This window comes from Apus apus, chromosome 1, assembly GCF_020740795.1.
Source record: "Apus apus isolate bApuApu2 chromosome 1, bApuApu2.pri.cur, whole genome shotgun sequence".
NCBI classification, from domain to species: Eukaryota; Metazoa; Chordata; class Aves; order Apodiformes; family Apodidae; genus Apus; species Apus apus.
The window spans coordinates 1,246,957-1,273,013 of record NC_067282.1 but is presented as its reverse complement, the minus strand read 5'-3'; the positions used below and the strand labels follow the sequence as shown (position 1 = coordinate 1,273,013).

The window sequence follows — 26,057 nt, the reverse complement described above, 5'->3', positions numbered from 1 at the left end:
GATCACCCAGTTCCACCCCCCCTACATGAGCAGGGACACCTCCCACTAGACCAGGCTGCTCCAAGCACCATCCAACCTGGGCTTGAACACCTCTGATATCTGATGAGCTCTACCAGCATTATCTCTTTGTATGACCAGTCTGACTTAATGACCTTTTTCCCCGAGATACTTCTATTTATAATAATGAAAAAAAATGAAAAATTAACACACTGCTCGAGTTCCAGAGAGCATCACAACATCCAGCAGCTCAACATTTTATCAGCACTAAGAGAGTTTGTCAGTCTAAAGCAAAATTATTAGTACCAGTGCTCATCTGTGTTCAGCTCTGGAGTCCTCAACATAAGAGGGACATGGATCTGTTGGAACAGGTTCAGGGAAGGGCCACAAAAATGAGCAGAGGGCTGGAGCAGCCCTGCTCTGGAGACAGGCTGAGAGAGTTGGGGTGTTGGGGTGTTCAGCCTGGAGAAGAGAAGGCTCCAGGGAGACCTGAGAGCACCTTCCAGTGCCTGAAGGGGCTCCAGGAAAGCTGGGGAGGGGCTTGGGACAAGGGCAGGGAGGGATGGGAGCAGGGGCAATGGCCTTAAACTAGAGCAGAAGTTTTTTACCATGAGGGTGGTGAAGCTCTGGAACAGGTTGCCCAGAGAGGTGGTGGAGGCCCCATCCCTGGAGACCCTCAAGGCTTGACCAGGCTCTGAGCAACCTGATCTAGTCAAAAAGGTCTCTGTGCACTGCAGGGGGGGCTGGACTAGATCAACTTTAAAGGTCCCTTCCAACCCCACATGTTCTATGACTCTATGACACCCACCACCATTAGCGAGACCTGGCACAGGATTTTCCTCAATTATTGTCATCACTGTCACCCCAAAAATGAGAAATTTTCAGGCAAAGTCAGAACACACAGTTCAGTGGTTTGTTACTTAAAATTCCCCTCTTTCCTCTGCCTCCCTCAGATTTCTATCACCATTTCCTCTGTAGCCAAGAGCAGTAAATGGAAACCTGTTCCACATCCATATGAGATAATGGTCTAACATGAGTGGAAACTGTTTCCTCACACTAGAAGAAAAAAGCCATCAACAAGAGAAAAAGGTGCAATTGCTCATTTCTAAGTGTTTCCAGATGAGCAGGAGAAGGGAAGAAAAATGTTCTGGCTCTCCTTGAAATGCATCTGAAAAATATCACTTCTCCTGTACCCCAGAATCAAACAAACTACCATTAAAAACCACATGTGCTGTTCCTACGTTGGGAATATTGAACACTCCTGGCTTTTTACTCTGGGTTTCTTATCTATTTTTCAATAGCAACAACTGCCTTTAACATGAGGACTCAAAGGACTGAGCATGTTGTCAGTCAGCTGTAAATTCTGGAACAAACACAACTTCAGGCCTTCACTGTCAGTAATGAGAGCTTCTTTGGGAGAGGGAAAAACGGCCATTGAAGCTGCTTCCAAGGACCTTCTGCTTGGAGTGACATGGTTACATTTTTATGGCATATCTCATCTTGTTAAGTCTTAAATATCCATATTAAAATACTCCATACAGATCATTTCCTGGGGTGCTTCACTTCTAAGCACACCAGCTCTGCCTTTGCTGGTTTTCATCTTTCCAAAGGTCTGATTACAGAATCCCAGACTGGTTTGGGTTGGAAGGGACCTTCAAGATCATTTAAATCCAACCCCTGCCACAGGCAGGGACACCTCCCACTAGACCAGGTTGCTCAAAGCTCCATTCGAGGGCTGGAGCACCCCTCCTATGAGGACAGGCTGGTTTGTTCAGCCTGGAGAAAAGAAGGCTCCAGGGAGACCTTAGAGCACCTTCCAGTGCCTGAAGAGGCTACAGAAAAGCTGAGGAGGGACTTTGGACTAGGGCAGGGAGCGAGAGGACAAGGGGCAACAGTTTTAAATGGAAAGAGGGGAGAGTCAGACTAGATATAAGGAAAATACTTTTTACAACAAGGGTGGTGAAACACTGGGACAGGCTGCCCAGAGAGGTGGGAGATGCCCCATCCCTGGAAACATCCAAGGCCAGGTTGGACAGGACTCTTGAGCAACCTGATCTAGTGGAAGATGTACCTGCCCATGGCAGGGGGGTTGGACTAGACGAACTTTAAACCCAACCCAAACCATTCTGTGGTTCTATGATAATTAGTCCTATGATGAGCTCTCCAGCACACTGGTCTTCAAAGCATTAGAGAGTTTGGCTGCTGTCTCATGTCTCTGTGTAAGGAGATTCTGCAACACACAAGAACAGTCCTTCTTCTTCAATTGGTTATCAGAAAAGGAACAAGGTCTGGTGATCTCCAACTGGTTGACACAGGAGGAGGCAAATGGTGTCAAGTGTCACAGCAGATTTCAGAAAAGCCATTTCTCAGTTAAGTATTTTTTCTTGAAAAGCTATTTCTACTGCACATAAAAACTGAGGCTACTTTTATCTCATGTCCACAACAACATAAATAACAGGACTAGATGTGAAAATACCAAAACTGTGGTGACCAAGTACCAACAGTGACAATGGCATGGAAGCCAATATCTTCAACTACAAACAAGTCTAGTGACATGGAAATCTGATGGATACGCTTACATAAGGATTGTAAAATAACAGTATGTAAGAGTCTTAAGTCAAAAGGTAAGAAAATTAAAAGATACTAGATTCTGGCTGTTGTCTCCCTGAGGAGATGTAACAGAACCTTCAATGGGAGCAGAAGAGGACAGCAGGGAGAAGGTTCATAAAAACCAAGTCAAAATCCAAACCAAGAGAAGCATAAACAGACAAAATACCCCAACCAACCTAGCTGTGCACGTACCAATTATGAATCTACTCCACATATTATTTTTCAAGTATAGAAGGATTAGACATCTCCAGAGAGCTTCTAGAGGAATGGAAGAAAAAGTAAATATACTCTGAAGTTGATAAAAAAAAGAATTGTTCACCTTCAGGGAGGGAGAATCCACAACCTCCCTGGGCAACCTGTTCCAGTGTCTCACCACCCTAACAGTAAAGAATTTCTTCTTAATGTCCAACCTCAATCTCCCCACTTCCAGTTTAAAACCATTACCCCTCATCCTATCACTACACATCCTGGTAAAAAGTCCCTCCCTAAAATATAATTAATAATGAAGTTGGGAGAGTCACAGAGCCCTGACAGAAGTGCAGGCAGTGGAATCATCAGTGGTGAAGAATGCAAGGTGGTGTGTGTGTGTACTTTGTGTACTCTGAATAAAATAATATATCCTGCTCATGGAGAATGAGGACTTCAGCTGTTCAGGAACAACCTGGGTAGCAGCATCATCCAAAATCTAGGAACAACACTGCTGTCCTAGACACCTGAATGTCCAAGGTGCTCATGAATGGTAGTTATTTTGGGGCAAATGGAGCAGGGAAGTGCTGTGTATGGCAGGGTGAATCCCGTTGGAAGCTGAACGATGCTGTACCTCACTGCCTTTCCACCCCCTTGCACCTCTGAGCAAAAGCAGCTTTCAAGGTCAACTGCTCAGGCAGCCTCTCAAACACACGGGCAATAATCCTCCTACATATTACTGGGCTGCACTGACAGCTGACAACAAACACCAAGGGCTTAATTAGAGATATATTTGTAATAATTTCACAGAAGGTTTATCAAAATATGAAGATATTAAGCAACGGTGACAAGAAGAACCTGATGAAGAGCATGGAAGACAGCACAAAGAACCAAAATGTATGTCATCCACCAGAGAAGCTACTGACACCCAATGTACCCACATTTTCACCTTCCCTTCTCCTCTTGCCTCTGCTCCCTTTCCACTTCAAACGACTGGTGAGATTAATTTGACACTAGGAAATTTTACCCAGAGAAAGAAACAAAGGATTACAACAGTTGAACTTCAAGAGAAAAATACCAGGCATAAAAGTAGTATCTTAAAAAAAAGACAACATGAAAAATGAAACTAAATGCTGCTATTTACCCCACCATATACTTCAGGAACAAGGGATAAAAGAAGAAATTAAAACTCACCTGCAATTTACACCGAGTTTGCAAACTCACTACTAAACACTGATTCCAAGTTTAAAATCAATTCACATACACACATTTTAAAGGTGAAAAACCTGAAGTATCAGGACTTATAAACATCAAATAAAATGTGCTAAAAGGGTCTCTTAGAAGCAGGTTATTCCAAAATTGCTTGTGAGCAGGCTTCTTGACTCCTTCATTGGATGCTGCAATTTTTGTATCCACACAATAAAAACCAAGTGGCCAGATGAAGGACTGATTAGAAACCTGCCTGAGATGCTGCACTTCATTTTACCACAAGTTAAGAGCATTTCTGCATTCAATCCATGGTTGCCTTGAAGAACATGGGGAGGAAAGAAAGTGGACCTCCCAGAGCAGGTTTTCTCCCTTCATATATTACTGCCCAGTTGGCCTGGGGAGCACCCTAAACCTAACCAAGAAAGGGAACATTTTGCCTCTTAGAGTTCTGCCTTCCATAATAAGTCTGAAGGTTTTCACAGCCATGGCTTATTCTTCAGCATGAGATGACAACTCCCTGAGCAACCACCAGATTCAACTTTGGGAGGTGAGACAACAGCTACACAGAACAACCTGACCACAAAACATTATCCCACCCCAAGTATTCCCAGGTATAAATATGGAGCAGGAGGGGCTTCTGTTTGTTATTTTGATAGGGTTGCACTACTGGCAAAAAGTGGGCCAGCAATGTGTGCTCACAGTCCAGAACCCACCCGTGTCCTGGGCTGTGTCACCAGCAGCGTGAGCAGCAGGGCCAGGGAGGGGATTGTCCCCTCTGCTCTGCTCTGCTGAGACCCCCCTGCAGGGCTGGGAACAGCTCTGGGGTCCCCAGCACAGGAAGGACACGGAGCTGTTGGAGAGAGGCCAGAGGAGGCCCCGGAGATGCTGGGAGGGCTGGAGCAGCTCTGCTCTGGAGCCAGGCTGGGAGAGTTGGGGTGTTGAGCCTGGAGAAGAGAAGGCTCCAGGGAGACCTGAGAGCACCTTCCAGGGCCTGAAGGGGCTCCAGGAAAGCTGGGGAGGGGCTTGGGACAAGGGCAGGGAGGGATGGGAGCAGGGGGAAGGGTTTCCAGCTGGCAGAGGGAGCTGGAGCTGAGATGTGAGGGAGAAATTCTGGGCTGTGAGGGTGGGGAGAGCCTGGCCCAGGTTGCCCAGAGAGGTGGGAGATGTCCCATCCCTGGAAACATTCCTGGTCAGGTTGGACAAGGCTCTGAGCAACTTGGTCTAGTGGGAGGTGTCCCTGCCCATGGCAGGAGGGTTGAAACTAGAGGATCCCTTCCAACCCAAACTATCCTATGATTCTATGAGAGGACAACAGCATTCAAAGCTCCTATTTGGTTCTCATAAAACTGCCTGTAGCTCAACAAGACACAACTGATTCTTCCAAATGGCAGACACCCTCTCTCAGATCCATCACCTTTACATTTTCATTTCCTTTGCTTTAAATTTACCACCCTGCAAAGAGGTTTTATAAGCCAGTAAACCCCATTTGTGTCCATTCTGAGCCCAACACTCATTTGCACCCCAGAGCAGAGTGATACAAAAACCAGATCATAAACCTGACTTCTGGGTTTTCTTTTTCAAACCCAAGTCTATTCCAGATTTGGGGTTGAAAAAAAAAATAAAAGAAGATGGACACAAAAGATGGCAATGATAATAAGAACAGGCAGCTGAGCTACGTGTCTGGCTTTCAAAGGAAAGAGCAGAATGAAAGCAGCAGAGAGGAGGAGGAACTCTTTAAAAATGAATCCAGGCACCCTGCAATGCTCTCCTTCCATCAGTGGCGAGGTCTGGAGCTGGGGGATGATCACAACAACAACACCTATCTGGATCACTTTTCCCTCTCGTTTTCCCAACACACACATTCCTACTAGAAAGTGATTTAGTTAAATTATAAGGAGAAAAGTGAAGATTTTATTGTTGCCCACACTACTCGTACTATTGTCCATCTACACCCCTGGGTGAGGTATCAAAGGCAGCAGGTCAGAACAGTTTCTCCAAACAATATTTGACTGATAAGCTCCTGTGCCCAAGCACAGCTCTGGGCCCCTCACTTCAAGAAGGGTCTGGAGGTGCTGGAGCAGGTCCAGAGGAGACAATGAGGCTGGTGAAGGGACTGGAGGGAAAGTCTGATGAGGAGAGGCTGAGGGAGCTGGGCTTGTTTAGCCTGGAGAAGAGGTGACTCAGGGGGGACCTTCTCACTCTCTACAACCACCTGAAGGGAGGTTGGAGTCAGGTGGGGTCGGGCTCTTCTTCCAGGCAACCAGTGACAGGACGAGAGGGCCTGGCCTGAAGCTGCTCCAGGGGAGGGTTAGGTGGGATATTAGGAAGCACTTCCTGATGGAAAGGGTGATCAGACATTGGGATGGGCTGCCCAGGGAAGTGGTGGAGTCCCCATCCCTGGAGGTGTTCAAGGAAAGGCTGGATGTGGCACTTAGTGCCATGGTCTGGAGATGTGGTGGTGTCAGGTCCTGGGTTGGACTTGATGATCTCAGAGGTCTTTTCAGTAATTCTGTGATGCTGATTTATTTCTTTTAAGTGAACACTAGCACCAGCCAACTCCTACCTGGCATTCTCTGGGATCCTGCAGACACAAAACCTTCATCCAAAAAAAGCTGCTTCTTTTTTTTTTTTTCCCCAACAAATTATTTTAAGGTAGCAAAAGGAATTCTTTTATTTTCCCCTTAAAGTGAGTTGTGTTTCTGTTTGAGGGGAAAAAATGTCATACACAATTCTTCACATGTAGAAAAATATTCTGACTGCACCAGAAACCCATCCTGCTTTAGTGGGGGAGTTGGACTAGATGATCTCTAGAGGTCCCTTCCAACTCTGACAATTCTATGACTCCATGATACACTTTCAGCATAAAAATAGCACTGAGGAAAACGAGGTTTTAAAAACATAAAAGACATTAAAACACAGAGATGAGCAGCCATGAATACCTCCACCCACTCTGTAATCCCCAGGGGTAAAGCCAACAAATTGATAGGCTTGTTAATTAGCTCCAATTGCCTCTGCCACACAAATGAACAGCCTTCCTGCCACCATGACAAGGATGTGCAGTCAGGACCCATCTCATCAGGTATCAGCTGGAGCCACCTCCAGCTCTGACACCAAGGGAAGGTTCTGCCAGAGTGTCCCCAGTTGCTGCCCACTAACAGCACTTTACACTGTCCTCCTGGAGCTTGATGGGACAAACAAAGCCACGATTCAGAAGGGAATGAGAGTGAGATGCTCTGACAGGCAACGAGCAGGGCTTGCTGAGGAGAGCTGGCCACTCCTCAACACCAGCAGCTGGGGGAAGGGAGGCCCAGGAGGAGGAGAATGGATTGAGCAGCCCAGAGGAGAAGGACCTGGGGGTGCTGGTGGATGAGAAGCTCAACATGAGGCAGCACCGTGCGCTGGAGCCCAGAACCCACCCGTGTCCTGGGCTGTGTCACCAGCAGCGTGAGCAGCAGGGCCAGGGAGGGGATTGTCTCCCTCTCCTCTGGCAGCCTGGGCCAGGGCCTGACAACTCTTTCCAGGAAGAAATTGTTCCCAAGATCCAATCTAAACCTCCCCTGGCACAACTTGAGGCTGTTTCCTCCTCTTCTATCACTTGTTCCTTGGGAGAAGAGACTTGACCCCTTCTGGCTCCAACCTCAGGCAGTTGCAGAGAGCAAGAAGGTCTCCCCTCAGCCTTCTTTTCCCCAGGCTAATCACCCCAGTTCACTCAGCAGCCCCTCATAAGACTCATGCTCCAGACCCTTGTCTATGGTCATGTGTATATCCAATAGTAGCCACCAACGTAGGCAAGACTCCCAGGGTATCCTTTATCTTTCCTATCTCAATTTAAACTTTTGGTATCTAAGTGACATTAGTGGCCCAGGTGTCCTCTAGGAGTTGGAAGAAACCTGAAAGGCAAATCCACCCCATTTTAACCCAACTGTCCACAGCAAACAGGATGACCATTTGCTGAGGATGTCTGTATGTCCCCATGAAGTACCAGAGAAGCCTAGGTAAGAAATGAGGAGCCTCACTTTTAGGTGGCTAAAGTTATAATTAATTCCCCCAAGATTGCTCTAGTCCTCAGGCCAAGACACCTTTCACAAAACAAATGGTGTGTTTGAAGACAGAGAAACCTGGACAGAAATGACCATAAAATCATAGGGGTTGGAAGGCACCTCTGAAAATCACCGAGTCCAACCCCCCTGCCAGAGCAGGAACACCCAGGGCAGGTCACACAGGAACACATCCAAGTGGGTCTTGAAAGTCTCCAGAGAAGGAGACTCCACAACCTCCCTGGCAGCCTGTCCCAGGGCTCTGTCACCCTCACAGGAAACCATTATTTCCACACTTTACTATAAAAAATGGAAAATAAATATGCATAAGGAACTCATCTCCAAAAGGGAGGAGAATATTACACCAAAAGAATTTGTGACAATGTTCTTAAGGCAGCTTTTGCTTTGGTTCTCCCAACGTTTTTGTACCTGATTTCCTCCTCACTACAGAACTAAGCACATCCAAGGGTAAATAGGATCCTAACGACCTCTCATTAGCTAAGCTTCCCAGCAGAACACTTCCAAAGGAAAAAAAACAAAAGGTCAAAACCCACCATCAGTAGAAGGAAAATTTCAAAGGACTGGGAAACCAGTGAAGTTGTTAGCTTTTCCTACTCAAAATCTGTAGCTTATAAGGATCCACTCCCCCACTGAGAAGCTTTCTTTACAACATGGACCCAAGAAAAGGGCTGTTGCACCAAGTAAGCCATAAAAGAAACAGAAAAGGTTAAGAGCAGCTGGCAGCTGTTGTGTAGTGTCTTGTGACTCAATATAGCATTTGATAGGAAAAAGAGAAAGGGTTTTTAAATGACAAATGCTCGGTCTGTGCACCACGAGGGCCACCAGCCAGAACTCACCCTATCTTGTTTCACTGACTCTGCTCCAAAGGGGCACAGACCACCCACCCCCAAATTGTCCATTTCTGTCCCAAATTGTATGCAGGATTTCATCCATCGAGCCACGGTAGATTGGGAGGCTCTGGGGACTATTATGTGGGATGAAAAGGATAATGAGGGAACCCTCAGCCTTGAACTAACGCGTGGGAAACAGCCAATAAAATCTTTCCAACACCGACGTCTAGACGGGGCCAACGTCTTTGTTTTCAGGATGAGGGATTAGGACAGAAATCTGGCTGTGCTGTCCCTCGTTTGATAGGAAAGGGAGAAGACACTCTGGGCTAGAGGCCTGGCCCTGTTCCAGAAACTACTTTATTATGAAGGAACCAAAGAAAAGGAGCTCTGTAAGACAGGAGAGGAAGATTTCTGCCTCGCAGTCACAGCAATTAAGCAAGCGGCCTTGATGAAGAGGAAAAAACCACTGGAGGATAATCTAAAGGCTCAAAAGAGCAGGAGAAAGTAATTTTAAGAGTAGGTCAAGACTCCAGAGGGGATTACCTTTCCAGTTTGAGACTTAAGACTACAGACATGCTCTGAAAAACTGACCAGGAGGATTTTGCTGATACCACAGATGACCCCACAACGTCTGTGTGCTCAAGCACAAGCCAGGTATTAGAAGTGAATGCTAAAAATGGTGCAAATTTGGATCAGAAAAGGGAGAACTAAAAGCTGCTTTCTCCTTACTTCCCTCTCTTTATATTTAAAAAGATTTAAAAAAAACCAGCTAAATATTTTGTATGTCTGGCATCATTAGGTTATTCAATATCTCAACTTGAAAGCAGCAATCTAAGCACAGACCTCTGAAAAGAAGCACAGAATCAAAGAATCATTTTGGTTGGAAAAGACCTTTAGGATCATCAAGTGCAACCAATAACCCAGCCCTGCCCAGGCCACCACTGCCCCGTGTCCCTCAGCACCATCTCCAGGGCTTGGAAACCCCTCCAGGGATGGGGACTCCCCCCCTGCCTTGGGCAGCCTGGGCCAGGCCCTGACAACCCTTGCCAGGGAGAAACTGTTCCCAAGATCCAACCTCAGCCTCCCCTGGCACAACTTGAGGCCGTTCCCTCTGGTCCTGTCGCTTGTTCCTGGGGAGCAGAGCCCGACCCCCCTGGCTCCAACCTCCTCTCAGGCAGCTGCAGAGCCAGCAGGTCTCCCCTCAGCCTCCTTTGCTCCAGGCTCAACACCCCCAGCTCCCTCAGTTGCTCCTCACAAGTTCTCCAGCCCCTTCTCCTTCTGCTCCAGCCCCTTCCCCAGCTCCATTGCCCTTCTCTGGACATGCTCCAGCCTTTCAGTGTCCTCTTAAAAAGAACAGAGTGCACTTTATATAAAGTTTTCAAGAAAGAGGGCTTCTCCTCCTGTATATGAATCAATTCCACTGTAGCTTGAACTTGTTTTTATTAGGTACTGGTATGATTCCACTCCCTCAATGACTGCACTATCTGAGCAGGTAATAGCCTTAAAATTGAAGGAAGGGTTGCTTGTACTTGTTGGAGCTGAAATAGCTACTGAAAGTCTCCCCAGTAAAATCCCTGCTATGAAATTGCTGGGTGAAAGTGGTCTAATCAAATCCCAGATCATATAAGAAACTTCAAAGGTTCACTTCAAAGTGCTTCTTCAGCAAACAAAGTAGTTGAGTCAATTTAATGCTTCTCATACTGGAAAGAACCACTTCCTTCAAGTGGGGAAGGAAAACAAACGAGGGCAAGTCAAAAAATGAGAACATTTCTGGTAGCTGTGAAGAACCATCCCTCGACTGAGGCTGCAAAAAGATGATGGGCTCACACCTTCCTGGCTGTACCAGCACATGGAATGATGTCCTGGACACCAGTGGTCCCAGCACCCTGGGCTTGTGGGGAAGAAGCTCAACATGAGCCAGCAATGTGCACTGGAGCCGAGAGGGCCAATTGTGTCCTGGGCTGTGTCACCAGTGTAGCCAGCAGACTGAGGGAGGGGACTGTCCCCCTCTGCTCTGCTCTCAAGAACCCCCATGTGGAACACTGAGGAGCTCCTGGAGCAAGTCCAGAGGAGGCCCTGGAGATGATGGGAGGGCTGGAGCAGCTCTGCTCTGGAGCCAGGCTGGGAGAGTTGGGGTGTTGAGCCTGGAGAAGAGAAGGCTCCAGGGAGACCTGAGAGCACCTTCCAGGGCCTGAAGGGGCTCCAGGAAAGCTGGGGAGGGGCTTGGGACACAGGCAGGGAGTGAGAGGACAAGGGGGAATGGATTAAAGCTGAGGAGGGGAGATTCAGGTTAGACATTAAGAAGAAATTCTGTGCTGTGAGGGTGTTGAGACACTGGCCCAGGTTGCCCAGAGAAGCTGTGGCTGCCCCATCCCTGGAAATGCTGAAGACCAAGTTGGAGGGTGCTTGGAGCAACCTGATCTAGTGGGAGGTTTCCCAGCCAATGCAGGGGGTTGGAACTAGATGATCTTTAAGGCCCCTTCCAACTCAAACCATTCTATGATTCTATAACTAAGAGTGAAAAACAATAGAAGCTCAGAGGTTTTCATTCTCACCCACAAACCTGTCCACCAAACGAGGCTGACACCAACAACTCACTGCCCCAAGGCCTCAGATGCGTTCAGGGAAGAGAGAAGGGCAAACAGCTTTTCCAAACCCATGGAAATGTCTGTACCTGTCAGAACCTGAGCTTGGGCTTGAAGCATTTTGCTTCTTCTCCAGGCAGGAGTATCAACAGCCACGGCACCAGATCAAGGAGCCACATTCTTTACTCAGCTTCAAGCACCAATGATGTTATCAACTGCTGCAGGAGAAGCCAACTTGGAAGCCTGAGCCAGCTGCCAGATAAGTGAGAGAAGAACCAGCTCTTAAGTATCTCCAAGCTGCTCCATATATCTATCATTTTAGATCTGTCTGTGTTGCTGGTAGGAAGTGAGTTTTGCTAAAAATGCATTTCCAGGCAGTTTCCATTTCCCTGACCATGCAGAGGCCCTTCACAGAAACCTCCCAAGCCCTCCACAACCACTCTCACGTCTCCAGGTGCACAGCTGGATTCCCAGGCGTCTCATTTCCTACATTTAGCCACTCAAACACATGCCTAGGATTTCAACTAGGGCATAAACACACTTGCAACTTTTCCCAAACAGTTTTAACTCAAGTAAAGAAGGAAATAAACCCCAACCAAAACCAAAAGCAAGACACACAGGGTTCCTCTTTCTCTCTAGCTTGTCTAAGACCTGTTACAACAGCTTTCTAATACTGACTCCAGTCCTGCTTGATCCCTTCATCAGTCTAATTAAAGCCATTAAACACAATTCTGGAAATCCACTACCCTTTCCTGAAGACAACTGGACAAATTGACAAGCAGCAGATCTCCAGTTGGGGTTCTGCAGGAAAGGAAAAAGTGAAAAACATCCAGACAGATAAAGATATAGTGTCCTGGTTTGAGCCAGGATGAAGCCAATTTTCCTTTTACTGATTTTTTTTTTTCCTTCAGTAAGCTTTCTTTTAACTAGCACCAGTGTGATAGATAGATAGAGCTACATAGATAAAGTTACATAAATATATAGATATCACACATATTTTAAGGTTTCTTGGAGAGTGTATTTTGAATAATCTAAGACTCCTGAAATAACATGCAACTGCCCCACTCCTAACTTTCATAGTCTTGCCTCATCATTTTAAATATTCTTTAACCTTTTTCCCTAGAGAAAAAAAGCTTGAGATATATGTGAGGAATTGATGCAATACTAAAAAAATTTGTAAAGGTATTAAAAAATAAAATAAATGAAATAAAATAAATAAAATGAAATGAAAAATAGAAATTACATAAAATTAAAAAATTAAATAAAAAATGAAAAAATAAATACAAAATAAAATAAAAAACAACTAGGAAAATACAAAACAATGAGCCCCTTGAATATTGGTTTCTCATGTCAATTGACTCTGGCCAAGTGGAAACTCAAAACAAAGCTTCCCCCATGACTGAGCATTTATCAGATCCCTCAAGGTTTTCTGGTGCCTTGTATGTGAATAGATGGTGCCACTTCACATGCTCACACCAAGTCTTCTTCCTTTAACTTGCAGTATTTTCATGAGATCTAGAAGAATTTAATCACAGAATCATCAGGGTTGGAAAAGACCCTCAAGATCATCAAGTCCAACTGTAATCCAACTACCACAACCACTAAACTATATCCTGAAGCATCACTTCTAAACACCCCTTGAAGACCTCCAGGGATGGCAATTTTTCCTAATAACCAACCTAAACCTCCCCTGGCACAACTTAAACCCATCTCTCATCCTATCACTAGTTCCTTGGGAGAAGAGACCAACACTGGCCTCTCTACCTCCCTTCAGGTAGCTGTAGAGAGCAGTAAGATCTCCCCTGAGCCTCTTCTTCTCCAGAGTAAACAAACCCAGGTCCCTCAGCCTCCTCATACACATCATCTCCCTGCCCCCCATCAGATTTCCAATGTCTGCAGGATGAAAAAGCTCACATGGGGCTTCACAAAGAGCATAAGGCATCACCCCAGTTTCTCTAGGATATCAAGTTTTGAAAAGAAACAGTTAAACCCTAATTAATGTTTTCAGTCTAACTCCTGATTCTAAATGAATCTAAAGCTAAACTCCCTGCAGAATTGCTCTGCTTCCCCTACCACCTAGCTCTGTAATTCATTTGGAGAAATTAGGTTAGCAGTGTTGACAAGGCTCATGAAAATGAAAACATCCTTCTGGCAAGGTTCTATCCTAGGACCTCCTCCCTGCTCTTCTACCCACGTCCTCTACCCGTCCTGCCCTCACAGTCCTCTTCTGACTTTCCACATTCCCCCATCCCTGTTAGAGACTGGCTTTTCCCCAAACTCCAAGAAATCAGCCCAAATTCAACTCTTCTAATCTAGATTACGAGCTTCCCAGGAAAGGGGGAATTTCTCCTGGATAGTCCCCCCAGTGTATCACACGCCTTGTCTTACACTAATAATCGTGAGCAAACATAACATCTGAAGCAGAAAGATCTGCTTTAAACTCTCTCCAAAAAGCAAATATTGCAGAGCTGACAAATTACCATTACTGTCTAACTGAGCAGGCAAGGAGCAAGCATTTTTGCTATAAAATTCAGCCTGCCCCGTGAAAAGTAAGTCATCAGCTATTACTAATTTTTCCCTTCTGCCATTATTTGACAGTCAAGAAGGAACCATTAGAAATTGTTTACAGTATGAAAGAAAAATGCCTGACTGAAAGGAAACGATGATAATGAGCAAGAGGGTGAGACTCAGCAGGCGAGTGCTCCAAAAATCCTTCAGGAGCAAAGACTTGGTTGAAGCAGCACTTGCACTTGCCAACACTAACACGGGGAGGTACCTGGGCAGGCCAGGTTTTTTCTTTTAATTGCAACATCCTCTTCTGAAAATGCTGTTGTTTTGCGTCTCCCTCTGAGCAAACACAAAAATCCCACCCGAGTAGAAGTGGAACCTTTAGTACCAGCTCCCAGCAACAGCCTCACTGAAAAGGGCAAACCACGGTCCTGCTGCAGGATGTGGCAATGCAGATCTTCTGGGGACCTGCAAGCACCACCTGTTTTGTCATATTATCTCCAGCAAGAACCTGGAAACCCATGATGTACGACTGGGCACCCCAAGTGCCCCTGTACTCACCACTGGTGAGGCTGCACTTTGAGTCCTGGGTGCAGTTCTGGGCCCCTCACTATAGGAAGGACACTGAAGGGCTGGAGCAGGTCCAGAGAAGAGCCACCAAGCTGGGGAAGGGTCTAGAGAACAAGTCATATGAGAAACAGCTGAGGGAACTGAGGATGTTTAGTTTGGAGAAGAGGAGGCTGAGGGGAGACCTCATTTTCCTCTTCAACTACCTGAAGGGAGGTTGTAGGGAGGTGGGTGTTGGGCTCTTCTCCCAAGGGGATAATGACAGGACCAGAGGAAATGGCCTGAAGTTGAGTCAGGGGCGGTTCAGACTGGATATTGGGAAGAATTCCTATCCTGAAAGAGTGGTCAGGCCCTGGGACAGCCTGCCCAGGAGAGGTGGTGGAGTGATCACCCCTGGAGATACTGAAAAGCAACACAGAAGTGGCAATTCAGGACATGCTCTAGTGGCCAAGATTTTTCTTTTGTTTGTTTTTTGCTTTGCTTTGCTTTTGTTTTGAGGGGTTTGGGGTTTTCTTTTTGGCTGACAGTTGGACTGGATGATCTCAGATGTCCTTTCCAACCATGAGGAAAAAATAATTAAACTGAGACTTGGTTAAGTGTTCAGCAATGTAATGATTCGTGCAGTTCTCTGAAACTACAAATTGTAAATAAATAAAGAAATGCATATAGAAACAAATCCTAATTTGTAATGTAACAAATCATGCAGGGTTATTTCTAACCCCAACCTTTTACTGGACCAGGCAGAATAACAGTCACAATTCTTTGCAATGTGGATTCCCATTTCCTGTCATAAATGGATTCAAGTAAGGACTCTGAGCAAGAAGATGAAGGTAAAACAAAAAACCCAAACCCATCCTAGCACTGCCTTACAATTCTGCTAAAATGCCAAAAATCAGAGGTCCCTTTCCACCTTCACTTAGCAGAACTCAGTTATGTAAAAGGGCAGGCAGTGACAGGAGAAGGGGGAAGATTTTTAAACTGAAAGAGGGGAGCTGGAGCTGAGATGTGAGGGAGAAATTCTGGGCTGTGAGGGTGGGGAGAGCCTGGCCCAGGTTGCCCAGGGAAGCTGTGGCTGCCCCATCCCTGGCAGTGTTGAAGGGCAGGTTGGATGGGGCTTGGAGCAGCCAGGGCTGGTGTGGGGTGTCCCTGCCCATGCAGGGGGTTGGAATTAAATTATCCTGAAGGTCCCTTCCAAGCCAAACCAGTCTGTCATTAAGTGGCCCTTACTTGCTCTCTCTTAGGTACAAGAAATCGGGGATATTGAGTGAAACTGCAACAGATTTGTTAGCAAACCAAGTTGCTCTTTGCACACGTGTAGTTCAGCAGTTGCACTCACAGCCCCAGAGTGGTGTGGAGGGCAAGAGCTCCCAGTGGTTCAGAAGTGACTGAGAAGCTGTGGCTGCTCCATCCCTGGCAGTGTTGAAGGGCAGGTTGGATGGGGCTTGGAGCAGCCTGGGCTGCTGGGAGGTGTCCCTGCCCATGCAGGGGGTGCTCGATGATCTTTAAGGTGTCTCCCCAACCAAACCAGTCTGGGATTCTACGATTTAAAACAGAAAGGAATTTTCCATAGGGCTGAAAAAAGGCAGCACCCTGACAGCAAAGTGTGGGCACACACTTGTCCACTGTCCAGCAGCTTTTGGCCATGAGGCCAAAGGCAGCAGGTGGACACGTTCTGAATGGTGCACCACAGGTTTAGGAGCCAGCACAAGGCTATTTGGAGATGACAGCTCTCACTGTGTCCTAACCCCACCAGTGACCCGTGACACCCTCTAATAAAGCCATCATTAACATCTACCTGCAGAGAAGGTCTCCAGTTGCTATTGGGTTTCTACCGACATAATTAATGGTGAGAGGAGGGAAAAACACACACTCTTATGCTTTCAAAGCTGCCAAACCCTGCACTGGCCTACAGAGAACAGCAGACAACTTCACAGCTAACACCTTTTCAAATACAAATCACAAGAGAAGACATCAGTATGTCATTATGCTCATATAAAATATTCAGGGAAGCAAAGAAAGCTTTTTGTTAAGCTGAGGAGCTTATTTCATCATTCTCCCTCATCTAAGGACTACAAAATCTTCTGGATCAGCTGGATATTTGCATGCTTAAAAAGCATTTCTACAGTGGGTCACCATTAGCAACATCACATGTGCCCACAGCCAACTGCTAGAATAAATACACACTATCAGATGAAGGAAATTAAGGCAGTATTGGAGATACCACCCTGGGCAACTGTTGGCACTTGAATCACCAGCATTAGCAAGTTTGGGTGGAAACCCATGTTTTTTTTACTGGCAGTTACTGTGATAATACCTAAGAAAGAAGGAAACTTGATATGGGCAGAGGGAAATCTGAACAGACAAAGAAAGCTGAGGCAATTCTCAAAATTATACCTATGGTATTCTTTTGTTATTTTTTTTTTCCAGTCAAGCAGATTATGGAAGGTCTAGTTAAAACAAACAAACTGCTACGATCTGCACTTCAATTAATTCTCAAACTTCTGTGTGGAGAATAGATGGCTAGAACTGGGTACTACAGAAACTTCCATAGACTGAAATACACTCAGAGATGTGATGATGTAAGAATTCTATGTCAAGAGAGGTCATTGTCCCCCTCTGCTCTGCCCTGGGGAGGCCACAGCTGGAGAACTGGGACCAGTTCTGGGCTCCCCAGTTCAAGAGAGACAGGGAACTGCTGGAGAGAGTCCAGGGGAGGGCAACAAAGATGCCTGGGGGGTTGGAGCATCTCCCTGATGAGGAAAGGCTGAGAGAGCTGGGACTGCTCAGCCTGGAGAAGAGAAGGCTGAGGGGAGACCTTCTGAATGCCTGGCAGTATCTCAGGGTGGGTGCAGGAGGATGGAGCCAGACTCTGCTCAGCAGTGCCCAGGGACAGGACAAGGGGCAACGGGCACAAGGTGGAACATGGGAAGTGCGCCTGAAAGATGAGGGAAAACTTCTTGCCTGTGAGGGTGACAGAGCCCTGGGACAGGCTGCCCAGGGAGGATGTGGAGTCCCCTTCTCTGCAGATATTCCAGCCCCTGGATGCAGCCCTGGGTGATCCTGCTTCAGCAGGGGAGTGGGACTGGATGGTCTCCAGAGGTCCCTTCCCACTCTGACCATTCTGTGATTCTGTGAATTCCAAGTATAAAACCCAGGCAATGCTCCAAGGTCTTGTGGTTTGTTTTTTTCCTATTAGCCCGTGGAAAACAAAAAGCACCCGTGGTACCTGTGGTGCAGTTTACAACATTTCCATGACGTTGGGGTGCTGCTGAAGTAAGAGGCACAACAGGCAAATCCAAAGCTCTGGAGCAAATACCCTTCCTGAGGTCCACCACGGCTGCCCACAGCTTACAACAAATCCTCTGGACACTGTTACTGCAAACCTACCAATCCCATCCACATGTTGAAAAGAACATTTCACCCTTAAAATATAAGTTCTGGCCAATTGCTTTACAACTTTATTGCTTGTAATTGTACAGGGCTCTTCAAGCCCAATCACTGTATTTCCCACTAAACTCTAATTACACAATCTAGCACAGAAAAGCCAGAGATCCAGACCCTTTAACAAGCTTAGGCAAAAATCAAAGGCCCACAAAGGGCTAAATCAAAAGCTGGCTCACACCAACTCCATTCTTTGTGCAGTCAACCAAAACTAATTAATGCTTTTAATGTCAGTTTACCCCTTTTGGCACCATAAATCAGAACACGCAGCTTTCATGAGTTAACAAAGGAATGTGTGAAAGGTGTAGCTGATTAACCAGCCTCACAAATTCAGATGCACTGAATAAGAACCAGGTATATTTAGCAGGATTGTGCTCGACAAGAGCATTATCTGCAGGCTGTACAGAGAGAACATTCATTTATCAATACAAACAAGGCTGGCACAACAGGAAGAGGTGGTAAATTATACATCTGAAAGAAAGGCCACTGCTTCCAGCATGGCTTTTGTGAGAGCAGAAATGTGGAGAAAACACTGCAGGAAGGTGGTACAGAAAGATGTAGGGAACATACTGGATGTTTCCCTATTATCAGAGAATCACAGAATTCCTTTGGTTAGGAAAGACCTTTAAGATCATCAAGCCCAACCATGAACCCAGCACTGCCAAGATCATCACTAAACCATATCCATAAGTGCCACACCTCTTGAGACCCCCCTGCAGGGCTGGGAGCAGCTCTGGGGTCCCCAGCACAGGAAGGACACGGAGCTGTTGGAGAGAGGCCAGAGGAGGCCCCGGAGATGCTGGGAGGGCTGGAGCAGCTCTGCTCTGGAGCCAGGCTGGGAGAGTTGGGGTGTTGAGCCTGGAGAAGAGAAGGCTCCAGGGAGACCTGAGAGCACCTTCCAGGGCCTGAAGGGGCTCCAGGAAAGCTGGGGAGGGGCTTGGGACAAGGGCAGGGAGGGCTGGGAGCAGGGGGAAGGGTTTCCAGCTGGCAGAGGGAGCTGGAGCTGAGATGTGAGGGAGAAATTCTGTGCTGTGAGGGTGGGGAGAGCCTGGCCCAGGTTGCCCAGGGAAGCTGTGGCTGCCCCATCCCTGGCAGTGTTGAAGGGCAGGTTGGATGGGGCTTGGAGCAGCCTGGGCTGCTGGGAGGTGGCCCTGCCCATGGCAGGGATGGAACTAGATATTCTTTTAAGGCCCCTTCCAAACCATTCTATGCTATGCAGCTTTGAAATCTCTTCAGGGTCAGTGACTCCTCCCCTGCCCTGGGGAGACTGGGCCCAGAGCCTGACAACCTTTTCCAGGAAGAAACTGTTCCCGAGACCCAATCTAAACCTTCCCTGGCACATCTTGAGGCCGTTTGTTCTTGTTCTGTCACTTATTACTTAGGAGAAGAGACGAAGGGCTTGAAGGGCAGCTACAAAGAAGATGGAGACTTCCTTTTTGCAAGGAGACACATGGAAAAGAGGAGGGGTAATGGGTACAAGTTACGCTTGGGGAGATCCCAACTGGACACAAGAGGAATATTTTTCACAATGAGAACAATCAGCCACTGGAATATCTCCCTAAGGAAGTGGTGGATTCCCCAACATTGGACACTTTTAAGATTCAGCTGGACAGGGTGCTGGGCCATCTTGTCTAGACTGTGCTTTTGCCAAGCAAGGTTGGACCAGATGATCCTTGAGGTACCCTCCAACCATTCTATGATTCTGTGGTAAACCTCAGGCCAAAAAGACATGAAAGCTACAAAGCTTTCAAGATACATACCTTGTCTGTAAGAAGAGATTCGACTCAAATCCTAGACTCAAAGAAAGGAAAGAGACTCTAACTGCATCTTTCTGGCTGAGCAGACAGACAAAAAGTATTTTGGTGCTCTCTCCAGATACCTCAGGGCAATATCTACAGCACACTTGGATATGCACATAAACTCACAGATCAAAAGTAGAAAGTCAGTCTTGAAACGTCTGGTGTCAGAGATGCTCTCTGCTGCTTATGTCCATAAATCATATTAAAACCTTTCTTTGTTTTTAAATCAGCTTTTTACAGTTGATTTTTATTTTTTTCTCCTGGTTATGGGAAATACCATCTTCCCAACGAGGTCTCTCCTCTAACCATTACTCTACATCAGCAATATTCAGCCACAGAGAACCACAAAGCCCCTTTGTCAATAAAATAGCTCTTCCATGCCCCAAACTCATCATTGTGGGATGTCTGGGCCGATGTTCATCTCCTGATAACCCATCACAATGCATCCCCGTGGCAAAGCATCCATCACCGTCCACAGACAGAGGACACCACAGGTTTCAGCTGGAGAGCTGCAGTGGGGACATGAGGTGACACAGCCCTGCTTGGGGACCTGCAGCCACAGTTCATGTGTGTGTCATTAGCAGGTGGCTCTGACAGCCACAACATATTGAGGCCAAAAACATTAAAAGAGGGGGCTTTTTAAGGGAGTAGACCTGATAAGAGAGGCATTTGCAAGAATGCTACTTAGGATGAAATGCTGGGTCACTCACCTTTATAAATTCATCACCTTATGTAGGGAGGAAGTTTCCCTACCTGATATGTAACAGCTCATCTAGGTACCTCACGGAGGGGGTTTCCTTTCACTGATACATCCAGCATTGCTGGAGCACTCAGAAGAGAACAAAAAACTTCTGAGGAAAGGAAAAATCCCATGAAGAACGGATGGGAAAAGCAATGACAGATCCCAAAGCCTTCCAAACCCTCTAATATTTCCGACCAAATCCAAATGTGTGACCAGTCCAACCAAAATGCAACACACTGTGGGACTTGGAAGTGTCTCAGCTGAGGTACATTTAGGACAGCCTTGCTGTTACACAGCCAACAGGCTGTGTGGAAAGATGAAGGAGATACCTGCCTTCTCCACTATGGACCAAGAGTGTCCACGTTCCTGTTTCTTCCAATATATGACAAGAGGTTGCTGGATAAAACCCAAAGCAACAGAGCAGAAGAAACTGGAGGGTTCTGCTCTCAAGGCAGCCATTCCAACTCACTGTAAAAGCATCCTTAGGAAACACCCAAGCGTGTCACACACTCCTTCAGTGATGTGGGATGATGGAAAACATTGGTCCTCTGACCTGCCCTCATAACCAAATGAATCTACCCCACAGACAACAACCAACCTTTTCTTCCCTCAGGCCCACCATCTGAACCAGAAAACCAGCAACCTCAAGCTAACAGTCTCAGTCATTCTCTCGTCAGCTCTAGCTCTTAGACGATAAGCCTAAAGCACCTCCCAGTTAAAGAGTTCTGAAGCAACAGGCAGCATTTCTGAGCCCCAGTTCATGCTCCACCTACTTACTCACCCCTGCAGTGTAGACACAGTCACCCCAAGTCATGCAGATGAAGAGTGTGCTCCTAACTCAGAGGCATGTTCACAGTCCCAGCTATGCCACGAAGCACCAGGAAATCAGCTCACTACAAACCCACGTCATGTCCAGACATTTTTAAAATGTTAATGTTCTAATGTGACTTATTTCCCTCCTTTTAACATGACCCAAAGGAAAGAAGAGAACATGAACCACCATCCTTGGTATCACCATCATTAGATTCCACCAGGAACAAGGGACAGGGATCTCCTTCTGCTCTTAATCTTATGATGTCCCATAGGATCCTGAAACGTACATAGAATCATGGAATGGTTTGGGTTGGAAGGGACCTTAAAGATCATCTAGTTCCAAGCCCCTGCATGGGCAGGGACACCTCCCAGCAGCCCAGGCTGCTCCAAGCCCCATCCAACCTGCCCTTCAACACTGCCAGGGATGGGGCAGCCACAGCTTCCCTGGGCAACCTGGGCCAGGCTCTCCCCACCCTCACAGCCCAGAATTTCTCCCTCACATCTCAGCTCCAGCTCCCTCTGCCAGCTGGAAACCCTTCCCCCTGCTCCCAGCCCTCCCTGCCCTTGTCCCAAGCCCCTCCCCAGCTTTCCTGGAGCCCCTTCAGGCACTGGAAGGTGCTCTCAGGTCTCCCTGGAGCCTTCTCTTCTCCAGGCTCAACACCCCAACTCTCCCAGCCTGGCTCCAGAGCAGAGCTGCTCCAGCCCTCTGATCATTTTTGTGGCCTCCTCTGGACCTGCTCCAACAGCTTCATGTCTGTCCTATACTAGAGACCCATGAGCTGGATGTGGGACATAACCTGGCTTGACAGAAATTAGCTTCCATATCATATGTTCTCTGAAAGGACATTTACTCTCCAAAACAGAGCTGAGAATTCCAGAAAACCTAAGATCTGTGAACAGAGGATTTGCTCATACAGCAGAGAAGAAAACCGCTACATGAGGTAGTCATGGCCCAACAGCAGAAGAGTTTCCATCACCCTCCAGCAAGATGCTTCACATCATTTTTTGATTTGATGCATTCCCAGCCCAATGAAGACCACCAAGTGGACCTCACCAAACCAGCATAAATGGTCAAGAGACTAAAGATGAGAAGCTTTCCGTATGAGCTCAGAAATGTCGAGGTGAACAGGGCAAACACAAAGTCCAGGCCCAGTTAACCACAGGCCAAATTCCACTCACACACAATGTACAAAAACCAGCCCAATTTAAAAGGAGATTTAAAAATATTTACATCAAACCAAACCATTACACAGATAAGAGAGGTATTTTTAGATACACAGGGATTTTACACACACACAGTGATTAACTATGTAATTGCTGGAACTGCATTTAGGGTTTGAGGGAGTGGGGTACTTCCCAGGCAGGAAATCACCTAAGTAAATTAAGAGGTTGGGCACACACATATTCAAGAGTTTAACTCAGTTTCTTCTGTCATTTGATTACTGAACACTCTTTACTATGCTGAGTCTAAAAGGAGGAGGTTCAATCCATGGCAAACGTACCCAAAAAGTAAATGTCTGAAGTGGCTGGTGGAGATCCCAGGCAGGGCAGTCACAGCCTGGAGAGCAACCCTGATCTGCTTGAAGAGGACAACCAGTAGGTAGAGTCAGGCAAATCTCCCCAGGCTCCCTAAGTTCTTCTCTTGAGATCTCCAGGGACCAGGCTGGGAGCTCAGACACCCAGCACACACAAAGTTTCAACTTCAGTTTCTTAATCTGGAGCTGAATTCTGGTCCCCTTGGACCAGAAGCTCTTTCTCATGCAAAGCCAACACTCAACAAACAACAAGATTCTCATTTGAAAAAACGTCTTGTCTTCCAGATCTCCCATCAATGCCAGTCCCACTTCTCCAGTCTAAGCAACTTAGCCCCCATCTCTGTTCTCTCCCTACCTCATGACCCATCACCTGCACACTCATGGCCTTGCTTCTCTCCCCTTCTACTGCCCTGGACCTCTGTTTCTCAGGTCCAGAAAAAGCCCCAGCTGTGTCTATTAGTTCAACTTGGAGATACAGGGGCCAGTGGGCAGAAAAAGAAGATAGGAACAGCATGAAGGTCTCTTATTTTACCCTTTATTCTTTTTTCTAGCAAGATACTCAACAAAAAAGGGGAAGCAGGAGATGGAAAGGGGCCCATCAGTGTTGCTTCAAGATTGACACAAGCAAGGATGAAGTAAAGCTTTTCTGAAATGCTTGGCACTTTCTGTCCCATCCCACTTAGGACAGGTTAGCTAGAAGGTGGGTTCTTACCTATAATTGCCTGGAAGGCTTGACCTGTTCAGGTCTCATAATGCTGAGCACCACGTACGGAAAGAACCAGTTAAGACAGAACCTGCCCCAACTAATTCACAGAGCACATGACCCTGCCAAGTTTATCTTTGCAAAAAAAAACATTTCTGGGTTTCTTTTATGAAAGGCTGCAACATAAAACTATTGGAAAATAATTTGCCTGCCTTCAGGCAAATGACAGAAATTGATACCAGGAATCACACCTTTGCCAACCCTCTGACTCTGACCCAGCTTGCAAACCCAAGAAGTACTTTTTGCCTTAATATAGGACAAAAATAAATTATTTACTAAGAAGATACTAAGGCTAATAAACACTTTAAAGCCCTCTCAGAATTCTTTATAGGAGCAGCACATACCTACTGTGTGTTTGAACCCAGTCTGGTTACCTCAGGTTTATTATCTTTATAAATCAACACAATAAAACAAGCTAAACATACAGTGTTTAGCTTATGCATTTCTTGATCCAGAAATTATTTGCTTCATTGAAAATGTCATCCAGTTCTGCACCAAAGTTCCTTTAATACAAACAAGGGCCACACTCCTACCAAACACCAACACTTTTTAATCAACACTTGCAATCTCAGTGGCATCCAAAGCTTTTCTGACTGTGGAGGGAGTAGGGAAGAGGTGTTTGGAGGGGTAGCTAAACTCAAGCGCTACAATTTGAGGGCACAAGTAAAACATGAATTGGTACCTCTTGGAGACAAGCTTCCTTCGGGTGGAGATAATCTGGAGAGGAGTCTGCCTACAGCTGAGTCTTCACAGCATTCCACAGCTCTGCAGCAGCAACCAACAGAGAGAAAGAGAGAGACCCGTGAGGCTCCGCGGGCAAACCTGTCAGACAGAAAACACGGCTCTTTCTAGCAAGGAGTGGCCTTTATTTCCACCAGAGCAAAAGGAGGAAAGGGTACATGTAAGAAGTGCGGTCAAAATGGGAGGGACAATGGAGATGCAGGATAAGAGGGGAAGAGGGAAGGGATACAGGAGCTGGCTACAAGACTGCAGGCGCAGAAGAGACGGCGCGATGCGAAGGATCTGTCGCTCACGTTTCCTGCCTGTCGCTGATAAACACTTGGACACAGAATCACAGGAGGGTTTGGAGCGGGAGGGACCTTTAAAGCTCATCTAGTCCAACCCCCTGCAGTGAGCAGGGGCATCTTCAACTAGAGCAGGTTGTTCAGAGTCCCATCCAACCCGACCTTGAACATCTGATGCATATTCAGTGTAATTCTCCTACAAACAAATACCTCAACTTGCCTTCCCCTAAACATGCCAGGGATACATTTTCCATCACAGAACTGTGGCAGTTGGAAAAGACCCCTAAGATCACGGAGTCCAACCATCCACCCAGGGAAAAAGACAAAATAAAACAAAAACCCATCCAAAACCATAACCTCACAACCCACAAACCCCCCCCCCCCATGCCTTCTGAGCATGTCGTGACATGCCTCATCTACATGTTGCTTGAATACCCCCAGGGATGGTGACTCCACCACCTTCCTGGGCAGCTTGTTCCAACCTTAGGTATAGGCATAAGAGAGCAGAAAGCCAATATTTGCACCTTCAAATCAAGACACAAAATCCTTCCACAGCCATACACTACAGCTTTGATTGTGGGGGGGAATACTCACGTGGCACATCTTGCTCAAAGTCTACAACAACTACGTTTTGCCCAAGCTCTGCTGAAGGACTGAGTAGGAAGTAGAAAGCAACAGGAGCAGATAAAATCAGAACTAGGGTCTTCTCAGCTTCCAAAAGGGAGAAAACAAAGTTCAAGCTTTCACTCAAATACTTGTTAATCAGCTCTTTCTCAGGATTTGGGACTGAACAGGCCAAACAAATTTTTACACGTTCCTCCTACACCCTCCCTCCCCAGCTGACACAAAAGCTCAGAGAACTGAGAACAGAACACCTCAAAATAAAGTACACACACAAAAAAAACTCTCAAGCAGCTCCACATGCTTTATGCATTATACAGAGGAACAGAAAACCTACTGTTCACAAAGCAAGACCAGTGCTCCTTTAACAGTTGTTTATTTTAATCAACCCAGTACTAAAAGGTTTACATTAAATATTTCTTCATTGCTCCCAACCACAGATCCAGTGTAAGTTTACATTCACTCAGAAAAAAAGTCTCAGGGACAAAAGAGGACACAGAAATGTTGAATCCAGTGAAACAACCAAGAGTTTCTTTGGAGGCACCGATCCGTTCCACCTTTCCCTGCAGCATTAAACCAAGAGGCCCTTCAAGCCCAGCAAAGGAAACAGCATGAAGTCAGAAATGAAGAGGGGTGGAGGGAAAGTAAATCTTCATTTTTATGGAAAAAAAAAATCTCCATTTTAATGGAAACCACCATCGTGTCATCTGAGACGGCATCCTGGGAGAGAAGCCAAAACCCACCATGCTGATGGAGGAGACCATAGAG

The 26,057-nt window shown here is 46.5% G+C and overlaps 1 protein-coding gene across 4 annotated transcripts in view; it reads right to left on the bottom strand.

The window, feature by feature from the left end:
• FAM168A (family with sequence similarity 168 member A) overlaps positions 1 to 26,057 on the bottom strand; it is a 227,080-nt gene that overhangs the window by 143,975 nt on the left and 57,048 nt on the right. For 2 of the 4 annotated variants that reach the window (XM_051608793.1, XM_051608796.1), the window contains exon 2: positions 24,326 to 24,465. The gene's annotated coding sequence lies outside the window, so the exon portion shown is untranslated. The remainder of the gene's footprint in view (positions 1 to 24,325; positions 24,466 to 26,057) is intronic. The other 2 variants (XM_051608794.1, XM_051608795.1) reach the window with 1 other exon arrangement.